At 40.9% G+C, this 12,940-nt stretch overlaps 1 protein-coding gene across 1 annotated transcript in view; it reads right to left on the bottom strand.

Annotated features, from left to right (window-relative positions):
• Nucleotides 1-750: 750 nt before the first annotated feature.
• LOC144672705 (zinc finger CCCH domain-containing protein 10-like) overlaps nucleotides 751-12,940 on the bottom strand; it is a 51,582-nt gene continuing 39,392 nt past the window's right edge. The window contains exon 2 of the transcript XR_013574137.1: nucleotides 751-7,438. The gene's annotated coding sequence lies outside the window, so the exon portion shown is untranslated. The remainder of the gene's footprint in view (nucleotides 7,439-12,940) is intronic.

Here is a 12,940-nt window from a genome sequence, read left to right as displayed (position 1 = left end):
AAGCTGCTTCTTATGTCTCTTGTGCTTCTTTTGCCAATTACTTTAAATCTGTGCCCTCTCGTTCTCAATCCTTTCATGAGTGGGAACCTCTTCTCTGTCCAGATGCTATCTTTCGAATGAGCCAAGATCTTGTCTGCCCTCTCAAATGCGCATAAAAGATCACACAGCACTGTTTGAAAACAAGCAGAGTTCTCTTTGGTGTCTTGGCCAACATTTATTCCTCAACCAACATCAATAAAACACATTATATCTGGTCATTTATCTCATTACTGTTCATGGGACTGTGCTGCGTGCTAATTGGCTGCTGTGTTGTCTACATTAAAAAGTACTATTAAACAGCATCCGCAGTTTTTTGCTTTTATATTAAAAAGTACTTCATTGGCTGTGCAGTGCTTTGGGACATCCTAAGGAAGCAAGAGGTGCTGTATAAATGAAAGGTTTTTAGATGACAATTACAAGATAATCAATCATGGCGTTGGTGCATGAATGTATTGTTCTAAAAAGCTGTAACTCAAGAAACATTTTTTTATGTTAAGGGGGTTATATAAATGCAAGCTGTTGTTGCTCTCATTTAATCATCTCTGTTGAATTATTACCCTAAATACAATGACAGCAGGACACTGTTACTTAGCACATAGTCAGTTCTGATGTTTCTCGAAAGGTTTTAATATGACCATTTTGATGGCTGCCTTCATTTAAGTTCTGCTCTATGACACTCATAGTGACTTTTGTGACATTTTGCCTCTCAGAATACAAGATTTTTAATATCGTAAATTATGCAAATATACAACACTTTCTGTACAGATCCATCTCATACAGGGATGGCTGGCGGTAATCTAATTAAGGAATTTACATGACATCATAAGCCAGGAAAGCAAACTTTGAATCGTTGTCAGTTGAACTCCTGAATTGGTTTACTGCCTGTATTTCTCAAGAGAGACCTAATATTGTGTATATTATCATTCTAAATTGTAGTTTTACAATTTTCCCTCCTCTCCTGAAGTCAGTGGGGTACAGTTCTGTGGGTGCCTAGGTGGCTATCCTTCATGTGTGAGCCATGATGGTGAGAATTGGCAGGCTATTTAACCACTTTAGGGAGCGATCAATAGCAGGAACAATGGATGATTTTCCTTTCATTAGCCTAGAACACTGAGCCCAATTATAGCACCTTCAACTACTGGTCTGCTGAGATCAGTAAACTCAACACGCAACAGGAATCAAACATGGGACCATCCAGATCTGCAGGGATTAGTACCAGAATGGATAGTGTCCTTGCTCATCTTATAATGTTCTGTATTAATGCTAAGTGATGCAGTCTTCACAGGATATCAGTCTGTAACATAGGACCTTGCACAGTACCAGGTTTATTTGAATAGTTAAAACACAGAAGAATTCATCATCTTCATTAAAATAAACTCATGGAGAATGAGTTTCTGGTATTTAAGGCAAGAACATAACTAGGTTTGGGCAATTCCCAAATTTTTTGGGGAGAGTGGGGGTTGGGGGATATTCAAAGCTCTACAGAAAGGTCAGGGATGCGATGCTATTTGGATGGATTTATTTAGTTCTCCAGCCAATAGCAGGCTTGAGTATTCAAACCCAGGCAACAACTGTGTCACCATCAGCAGAATTGTACTGGAATAAACTCTCAGTACAATAGACTTGCCTAATCAGGTCCACACTGCTCTCACTCATTGTGCTCCAACTGGCAACACTCAATAGCAAAAGACAAATACACTGCAGAGCCCACAAGCCATATATACTTTATATATTTTGTATGCTGCTGCAAAATCTATTCTTGCAGCTGTAGTAAAAATGATAAGCTAGTGAAAGTGGTTGCTGCTACTCACATGATTTTCCACCAGTGTCAAAATAAAGAAATAATGTCTTGTATTTATACTGCACCTTTTAACACAGTAAAACATGCCAAGGTGCTTCACAGGGAAGTAATGAGACAAAAACTGACACTCAGCCTAAGGAGATATCAGGGGAAGTGATCTGCCCTAATCTTGGTCACAGATGTAAATTTTAAGGAGGATCTAAAGGGGAAGAGGGATGGAGAGCTACAGATGTTTAGGGAGGGAATTCCAGAGTTTAGGGCTTTGGCAGTTGAAGGTACGGCCACCAATGGTGGAGCAAAGAGAGTGGTAGATACATAAGAATCCAAAGTTGGAGAAATGCAGAGTTCTTGGAGGGTTGTAGGTCTGAAAGTTATAGAGGTAGAGAGGGGAGAGGCCATGGAGGGATTTGATATGGGGGTGAGAATTTTTAAAATTAGGCATTGGTGTACTGGGAGCCAATGTAGCTCAGTAAAGACAGGAGTAATGGAATTAGAAGCTTGGTCCAATGTAGCTCCATAATTGGCTGCGAGGAAGTGCATGAGAGTAGCCAAGGGTGATTGTCTGTTCAACTTCACCTCCCTCCCTCCCTCCATGTAGGAATTGCCTCATCTTTGTTTTTTTATCTACGCGCTTTAAAATCAAGAATTCAGCATGTAGGCAATCAGAGGCACGAGTCCATGTTCCGATCAGCTGTGGCTCAGATGGTAGCCACTCTTGCCTAAGTGTCAGAAAGGTCTGGGTTCAGGTCCCACTCCAGGACTTGAGCACAAAAATCAAGGCTGACACTCCAAGGGAGTGGTTAGTTGCTGTCTTTTGCATGAGACATTAAACCGAGGCCTTGTCTGTTCTATTAGGTGTATGTTAAAGATCCCGCAGCACTACATTAAAGAAGAGCTGGGGAGTTCTCCCTGGTGTCCTGGGCAATATTCACCCCTCAATCAACATCACAAAATAAATTATCTAGTCATATTTTTGGGAACTTGCTGTGTGAATTGGCTGCTGTGTTTCCTATATTACAACAGTGACTACACTACAGAAAAATACCTCAGTTGTTGCTTTGAGACAGCTGGTGGTCATGAAAGGCACCATATAAATGCAAGTCTTTCTTTTATTTTTGCCCTGTGGTATACCCGCGTCATCTCATTACTTTCTTGCAGCACAAGAAGTTCAAATTTTGCTCTTGTTGAGTAGGATCTTTCAATGTAAACAATGACTTCAGCAGATGTGATCCAAAAGAATGGAGTTGCCTGCTGTGGGCTGCAAGTAAATCCTCACCATTACTGAGAATGACAAGAGGAGATTTCCCCTGTTCAATATTTGTAGTGAAATCATGAACAGGTTCTTTACTTTTGTGTTTACGACTTTACTGCAATTAGCCAGGAGGAGATCCCCAACTACTTCAAAATTCTGATAGGTAAAACAAAAAAAATTAAGATTACAATTGCTCAATTTTATTACATTGTTGATCATCTGCTCTAAATTGGCTGTTCCACTGTCATGAGTTGAATCTAACCGATAATATTAATATACAATGTGGAAAGTAAGAACTGAATATACAACGAGACAATTCACTCAACGTCAACATTATATAAGACCTACATTAAGTACCAGGGACTCAAAATTTTTTGAACTTTTCAATATCACATTTTATTGAATGACTCAACGTGGCATTTTCCTTTAACTGCATCTAAAATGTTTGATCAAAACCGAAAAAGTTAGATAAATTCTTTCATGGGACGTGGTCATCACTGGCTAGGCCAGCATTTATTTCCCATCCCCATTGCCCTTGAGAAGGTGGTGGTGAGCTGCCTTATTGAACCGCTGCAGTCCATGTGGTGTAGGTACACCCACAGTGCTGTTAGGAAGGGAGTTCCAGGATTTTGACTCAGCGACAGTGAAGGAACGGCGATATATTTCCAAATCAGGATGGTGAATGGCTTGGAGGGGAACTTGCAGATGGAAGCGTTCCCATGCATCTGCTGCCTTAGTCCTTCTAGGCTGTAGAGGTCATGGGTTTGGAAGTGCTGTTGAAGGACCTATCGAAGGATGCAGCAGTGCATCTTGCATAAAGTACATACTGCTGCCACTGTGCGTCGGTGGTGGAGGGAGTGAATGTTTGTGGATGGGGTGCCAATCGAGCAGGCTGCTTTGTTCCTGAATGATGTCGAGCTTCTTGAGTGTTGTGGGAGCTGCCCTCATCCAGGCAATTGGAAGGTATTCCATCACACTGCTGACTTGTGCCTTATAGATGGTGGACAGGCTTTATGGAGTCAGGAGGTGAGTTACATACCTCAGGATTCTCAGCCCCTGACCTGCTCTTCTAGCCACAGTATTTATATGGCCAGTCCAGTTCAGTTTCTGGTCAATGGTGACCCCCCAGGATGTTGATAGTGGGGGATTCAGTATTGCCATTGAATGCCTTGGGGATATGGTTAGATTATTTCTTGTTGGAGATGGTCACTGCCTGGCACTTGTGTGACATGAATGTTACTTGCCACATTTCAGCCCAAGCCTGGATATTGTCCAGGTCTTGCTGCATTTGGACATGGACTGCTTCAGTACCTGAAGAGTCACGAATGGTGCTGAACATTGTGCAATCATCAGCGAACATCCCCACTTCTGACCTTACGATGGAAGGAAGATCATTGACAAAGCAGCTGAAGATGGTTGGGCCTAGGATACTATCTTGAGGAACTCCTGCAGCAATGTCCTGGAACTGAGATGATTGGCCTCCAACAACCACAACCATCTTCCTCTGTTGAGGAAGAAGAGTCATACGCACCTGAAACGTTAACTCTGTTTCTCTCTCCACAGATGCTGTCAGACCTGCTGAGTTTTTTCAGCATTTTCTGTTTTTATTTCAGATTTCCAGCATCCGCAGTATTTTGCGTTCATCTTTCTTTGTGCTAGATATGACTCCAACCAGTGGAGCATTTTCCCGATTCCCATTGACTGCAGTTTTGCTAGGGCTCCTTGATGCCACACTTGGTCAAAAGCTGCCTTGATGCCAAGGGCAGTCACTCTCACCTCACCTCAGGAGTTCAGCTCTTTTGTCCATATTTGAACCAAGGCTATAATGAGGTCATTCATGACCCTGGCAGAACCCAAACTGAGCATCAGTAAGCAGGTTATTGCTGTGTAAGTGCCGCTTGATGAAACTGTCGACTTCCATCACTTTGCTGATGATTGAGAAGAGGCTGATGGGGTGATAATTGCCCGAGTTGGCTCTGTCCTGCTTTTTGTGGACAGGATATATCTGGGAAATTTTCCACATCATCAAGAAGATGCCAATGTTGTAGATGTACTGGAACAGGTTGTCGAAGAAGTTCTGGAGCACAAGTCTTCAGTACTAGCAGGTTCTATTGCCTTTGCAGTATCCAGAGCCTTCAGCTGTTTCTTGATATCAACTGATTTCTTGAACTGAATTGGCTGAAGACTGGTATCTGTGATGCTGGGGACCTCAGGAGGCCAAGATGGATCATCGACTCGGCACTTATGGCTGAAAATGGTTGCAAATTCTTCAGCCTTGTCTTCTGCTTTGATGTGATGAGCTCCCCAACATTAAGGATGGGGATATTTGTGGAACCTCCTTCTCCAGTGAGTTGTTTAATTGTCCACCACCATTCAAGACTGGATGTGGCAGGACTGCAGAGCTTAGATCTGATCTGAACCGTTGGTTGTCGGATCATTTAGCTCTGTCCATCACTTGCTACTTACACTGTTTGGCACGCAAGTAGTCCTGTGTTGTAGCTTCGCCAGGTTGACACCTCATTTTAAGTATGCCTGGCACTACTCCTGCCATGCCCTCCTGCACTAGGATCCCTTGGCTTGATGGTAATGGTAAAATGGGGGATATGCAGGCCATGAGGTTACAGATTGTGGCTGAATACAATTCTGCTGCTACTGATGGCCCACAGCGCCTCATGGATGCACAGTTTTGAGTTGCTAGATCTGTTCTGAATCTATCCATTTAGCATGGCGATAATGCCACACCACCTGCTGTAGGCCTGGTCTGGCAGATACGTCCTCCAGGACACAGCCAGCTTGGTCAGTAGTGGTGCTACCAAGCCACTCTTGGTGATAGACATTGAAGTCCCCCACCCGGAGTACATTCTGTGCCCTTGCCACCCTCAGTACTTCTTCCAAGTGGTGTTCAACATGGAGGAGCACTGATTCATCAGCTGAGGGAGGGCAGTGGTAAGTAGGTTCCTTTGTTTCACTTGATGCCACAAGACTTTTCAAAGAGGACTATACCCTGTTTTTCTGCAATTTACGCATTATGCAATTTATGTGCTGAGCACTGTGATCCACCCAGTATTGCATGGTGGAGGTATGCAGCTTGTACCATTGCATTTTAGTCCAACATGATCAGACAGATGCCAATGTGGATCTGGAAACTTTGGCCAGCTTGCGCAAAGCAAAATTTTGCAGAATCATTGTTCTTGTTTTTATTCCTTCAGCAGCACTTGCTGGCTCCTTTGTAAGGAGTCACTACCTCAGCCAGCATTGTCACTTACTCCCTCTGCATGAACAAAATGGCGACAGAGTTGCGAGAAAAACTTCCGAAATGTACTTTACCACACCACCTAATGACCAGAAGCTGAAACTACACCTTGACCGTAAACTTGATTGAAAGCTTGACACAACAGCTTCCCACGGTTAAGGTTGACAGAAAAGCAGCTCCAAAAATTAGGCAAGATTTTTAAGAATAAATCATCTTAAGCACTACAGGAGCAAAAGCTGTTCATGGTGATGTCATTCTTCCCAGAAAGCATTACATGAAAGAAAAACAATAGCAACTTCTCCCTTTGGTGGTTACAAACTGGATTTCTCCAGCACAGCAAAAATGGAGTAACTGCTCAACTATCTCATTGCTGTTTGAGGGACCTTGTTATGTGCCAATTGATTGCCATTAATGGCAGTGGCTACAAAACTAATTGATTGGCTGTGAAGCATTTAGAAACATCCTGAGGACGTGAAAGCTGCATTCTTAATGCAAGTTCTCTCTTAAAAGTGGAATCACGGGTTATATCTGTATGAGGCAGAAAACCTTAAAAGTTACACTTACTGTAATTCATCTGAAATCCAAGGTCTGGTATTGAAGTAACTCAGCGAGGGTGACCTAACAACAGGTGCAAGAATGTTAAGTATTTTAATTAAATTGTCTAAAGCTGGGTAACTGACCTGAATGGGCTAAGAGCTTGGGGGTCTCAAAGAGTCAAGTTGAGATGTTTTTATCCAGTAATGAAACAATTCCCTTCATGCCTAGCATGATATCCTAGGAGCAACCCTTTTAACCTATTCAAAACCCATTCACTTGCGTAGAGTTAAAATCGGACCCACTAAGTGTAGCATTCCAGTGTCCTTGTAATGATGGTCTCTTGCGCCATATCTTCCCATATGGTGAATCAAATGCAAGATTCAGAGGACTCAATTGCGAGGTCATGACAAACAAATGTTCATCTTCCAGTCACATCTGCACATAGGGAAGCATATTTAATCCTACATGGTTTCTCATCAGGACATTGGAGAATCCCATCAAAAATATGTTGTTTTTAATGATGTGACATCCTCTAGAGTAGTTGATAGCTCGCCATCTGAAAGGCAAACAGTGACTGAATTACAGATAGACAGAATTGGATAGTAAACAGACAAACAGGCTGTTATGAAGGCCAAACTGCTAAACCTGTTCAGAAGTCTTTACCATGATTTGCCAACCACCCTCTTCAACAAAAGTTATCAAACTCTCTTCCTCTGCAATTATTCACTTCCTTCGAATGATAATTAAATTTCTAGGCAGACAGATTTTAACATACACAAACGTAGGATAATGAATATTGAAACAGGAAACATAAAATGTATAGAAAATGAAGGGATGAACATGAGCAAAAGTGAAAAGGAAAACAATTTGAATATCACTATTGGCCATTCACTGAAAGTATCAAATCAATAAGAAGCTATTATCAGCGAAGTTAACTATGTACTCGGATGCTTTTCAATGCCATTTGATAATTCAAAACAAGTTATCCTAATTTCTATAGAACATTGGTGAAGTATGTACAATTTTGCACACCTAATGTTAAAAGAATGCTAAAGCATCGAGGAAAATGAAAGAACAGCAAGGATCATTTGGATTTAGGACTTGAAGTTATGAAGAAAAACTTGCAGAGCTGAACTTGTTTTTCATTAAAGAAACAAATCATTCAGAGGGGACATGACCCTGGTCTTCAAAATGTTCACAGCCATTGATAAATATAGACGTAAGCTGGCTATTTAACTTAGACAGTGTATGTAGAACGATATTACATGAGAATTATATTTACAAGCTTCAAGTCACAGAGTGATTTTTTTTCCATGCAACAATGTATAATTGCAACACACTTGCAATGAAAGCAATTGATGCTGTGTTATTTAATTTCTTTTTTTTTAAATCAATAAATATCTGGTTAGGAACAGGTCTGTAGGTTCTGAATAGACAATACGGGTTGGAACAGGCATGGTGGACCAAATGGCCTCCTTCTATGCTGCATTGTTCTATGATTCAAAGAATAGCTAGGAACAATGAAGTACTTTTTGCAACATGATGGTTTCTGGGCCATGACCAAATCATTCTGTAGAAAAAAAAAAATTCTGGTCAAAGGCGAATGATGCTGGTTATATGGTTAAATAAACATTCTAACGCTTTGCTGACTAAGTTTTAGGGGACAGGGAAAAACTACACAAACTTCACTCAAGAGATTAATAAGTTGGGTAGACTCCACAAAAGGTCAAATTGTGCATGATCTGTGGAAAGGATAGGTCTAATGGGCCAAATGATCTTTTCTTGTTCTGTGCTTTCTTATGGCATGAGCATCTACTAACTACAGTGCAACGAGCACATGATGGAACTAGTTGGAAAAGCGAAGCAAAAATGGAGGAAATCATCAAAAAACCTCAACAATACTTGTCACAGTCAGCAGCTTCAGTATTCAACAAAGCACACATTGAGTGAGTGATGAAATACTACAGTTCTATTTTGCAGGCTGCAGAAAAAAATTCCTTTCTTGATTCTAGAGCTAGCGCAGTCCAAAGCCATACAGGTCAGTAGACCAAATGAGAATAACATACTCCATGACAGAATCCATCCTCCACAACACCAAAGAGATGCATGCAGGCAGTTAGACCCAGTGGGTAAGGACCTCTATGCATGTTTTTAAATATTCCCAACTGTTCAGCATTTTTCTATTCAGGGTTAGTAATATGTTTCTTCTTGATACCAATTTTCTTTTGTGATACTTACTACCACCGTTATGACCTCTGTATTTTGTTGTATAGTTCTGCAACATGTAACAGAAAGAGCATTTTATTGAGTTCTAGAACTCATCTAGGCACACGAAAATAGCAGGATTGGTGGACAAGTTGATAAAAAGTACAAATGATCAATTAAGCGTTTTAGGACTATGACGGAGAATTGTGCAACTTTACAGCAAGACCTTCCTGGATGGAATTTGCTGTTACTGCAGGACTCCCCTGAATGCAATGTGCAATTATTTCAGGTGACACCTAGATGGAATAGACAGTTACTGCAGGGTTTTTTTATTCTTTCATGGGATGTTGGTGTCATTGGCTAAGCTAGCATTTGTTACCCATCCCCAAATTCCCTTGAATGTAATCTGCACTGTTATTTCAGGACTCCCTGAATGTAAATGCACTGTTATTTGAGGATTCCCTGAATGTAACAAGCACTGATATTTCAAAACTCCCCTGAATGTAATATGCACTGTTATTCCAAAACTCCCCTGAATGTAATCTGTACTGTTATTTCAGGTCTAGCTGAATGTAATGTGCACTGTTATTCCAAAACTCCCCTGAATGTAATCTGTACTGTTATTTCAGGTCTAGCTGAATGTAATGTGCACTGTTATTCCAAAACTCCCCTGAATGTAATCTGTACTGTTATTTGAGGATTCCCTGAATGTAACAAGCACTGATATTTCAAAGCTCCCCTGAATGTAATCTGCACTATTATTTCAGGACTCCCTGAATGTAATATGCATTGTTATTCCAAAACTCCCTTGAATATTATGTGCAATGTGATTTCAGGCCTCCCTGAATGTAATGTGCACTGTTAATTCAGGACTCTCCTGAATGTAATGTGCACTGTTATCTCAGGACTCCCCTGAATGTAATGTGCACTGTTATTTCAGGTCTATCTGAATGTATTGTGCATTGTAATTTCAGAACTCCCCTGAATGTAATCTGTACTGTTATTTGAGGATTTCCTGAATGTAATCTGTACTGTTATTTCAAAACTCCCCTGAATATTATGTGCAATGTAATTTCAGGACTCTCCTGAATGTAACGTGCACTGTTATCTCAGGACTCCCCTGAATGTAACGTGCACTGTTATTTCAGGACTCTCCTGAATATAATCTGTACTGTTATTTAAGGATTTCCTGAATGTAATCTGTACTGTTATTTCAAAACTCCCCTGAATATTACGTGCAATGTGATTTCGGCCTCCCTGAAAGTCATGTGCACTGTTATCTCAGGACTCCCTGAATGTAATGTGCACTGTTATCTCAGGACTCCTCTGAATGTAATGTGCACTGTTATCTCAGGACTCTGCTGAATGTAATGTGCACTGTTATTTCAGGACTCCTCTGAATGTAATGTGCACTGTTATTTCAGGACTCTGCTGAATGTAATGTGCACTGTTATTTCAGGACTCCCCTGAATGTAATCTGCACTGTTATTTCAGGACTCCCCTGAATATTATGTGCAATGTGATTTCAGGCCTCCCTGAATGTAATGTGCACTGTTAATTCAGGACTCCCCTGAATGTAATGTGCATTGTTATTTCAGGACTCCCCTGAATGTAATGTGCACTGTTATCTCAGGTCTATGTGAATGTAACGTGCACTATTATTTCAGGATTCCCCTCAATGTAAAGTGCGCTGTGATTTATGGATTGTCTGAATGTAATGTGCACTGTTATCTCAGGTCTATGTGAATGTAATGTGCACTGTTATCTCAGGTCTATGTGAATGTAACGTGCACTGTTATTTCAGGTCTATGTGAATGTAATGTGCACTGTTATTTCAGGTCTATGTGAATGTAACGTGCACTGTTATTTCAGGTCTATGTGAATGTAACGTGCACTGTTATTTCAGGTCTATGTGAATGTAACGTGCACTGTTATTTCAGGTCTATGTGAATGTAACGTGCACTGTTATTTCAGGTCTATGTGAATGTAATGTGCACTGTTATTTCAGGTCTATGTGAATGTAATGTGCACTGTTATTTCAGAACTCCCCTGAATGTATTCTGCACTGTTATTTCAGGTCTATCTGAAAGTAATGTGCATTGTTATTTCAGAACTCCCCTGAATATAATATGGACTATTATTTCATGGCTCTGAATGAATTGTGCTGTTATTTCAGGACTCCAACACTTTTATCTAGCACCCGTGACATCATAAAACAGTGCTTTACAGGAGCATTATAAAACAACATTTGACACCAAGAGACATAAGATGATATTTGGGCAGACGGCCAAAGCTTTGGTCAAAGATGGAGGTTTTGAGCAGCATCTTGAATTAGGAAAGAGAGGTAGAGAGGCAAAGAGGTTTAGGAAGGGAATTCCAGAGCTGAAGGGATCACTATCAATGGCGGAGCAATTAAAATTGGGGTTACGCAAGAGCCTGGAATTAGATGAGTGCAGATATCCTGGAGAGTTGGGGGAGATTCCAGAGATAGGGAGGAGGCCATGGAGGAATTTGAAAAGAAGGGTGAGAATTTTAAAATTGAGCCATTGCTTGATCAGGAGCCAATATAAGTCAGTGTGCACAGAAGTCTTAGGGTAATGGGACTTGGTGCCAGTTAAAATATGGGCAGCAGAGTTTTAGATGACTTGAAGTTTATGGAGAATAGATTGTGGGAGGCCTACCAGTACTGCATTTTTTTTTATGTTCCTTCATGGAATGTAGGCGTCACTTGCTGGGCAGCATTTATTGCCCATTCTAAATAGCCCTTGAGAAAGTGATGGTCAGCTACCTTCTTGAACCGCTGCAGTCTGTGTGGTGTTAGGAAGGTTGTTCCAGTATTTTGACCCAGTGACAGTGAAGGAATGGCGATATATTTCCAAGTCAGGATGGTGAGTGGATTGGAGGGGAACTTGCAGGTGGTGGTGTTCCCATGCATCTGCTGCCCTTGTCACAGTCACATAGGATGTCATTTGTGACTTTGATGAGAGCCATTTCGGTACTGTGGCAGAGGCAGGAATCTGATTTGGAGGGATTCAAACATGTGTTTCCAGAAAAGATGGGAACAGATTTGGGAGGCAACACATTAAAGGAATTGGGAGAAGAAGGAGAGGTTGGAGATGGGGTGATAGTTTTCAAGGACAATTGGGTTAAGGATTGTTTTATTTGAGGAGAGGGTGGTGACAGCAGATTTAAAAGAGGGGGACAACACCTGAAGAGAGAAAACAATATCCTCCTCTCAATGTAATGTGCACAACAATACTGTATTTTGTATTTCTAAAACCCCCTGCCTCAACATACATACTCTTTCAAGGCTTCTGTTCAGTCACTAATATACACAGTATGCAAAGCTATGTTCACATTAGGTTTACACTACTTTGCATTCACAATCTCCCAAATATACAAATACTCAGTTACATTCAAACTCTCAAATCCATGGTTTCGAAGCGTGTGCAGTTGGAACTCCAGAAAATGAAATTACTTTTTCTGGGCTAATGTATCAAATCCTACTAAATCCACCAGGACAATGGCAGTATTAACCAGAAAAGTTTCCAATTGTTATGTAATGGTGTATGTGAGCAAATCCCCGCCTCCCACAACACGTCACAGTATTAACCCTGCAAGCAAAGGCACACTGGATGGTGAATTGACACTTCCCTATCCCTTTGATCATTAAGATGCAGCTTTGTTTACTTACATTTTTCAATGCTGAAAGTTTGTGTTATTTGGTGTTTTTGATCAACCTGTTGCTACAAATGAGAATATTACAGTAATTAAAATAACAAATTGTGCCCATAAATATCCACTTGTTCACACCTCAATATGTACTGAGGATTATTTAACAGAATTCAGACAG

This window comes from Cetorhinus maximus, chromosome X (genome assembly GCF_964194155.1).
Source record: "Cetorhinus maximus chromosome X, sCetMax3.hap1.1, whole genome shotgun sequence".
NCBI lineage: Eukaryota > Metazoa > Chordata > Chondrichthyes > Lamniformes > Cetorhinidae > Cetorhinus > Cetorhinus maximus.
The sequence above is the reverse complement of the archived record's forward strand: the minus strand, read 5'-3'. Positions and strand labels throughout refer to the sequence as shown.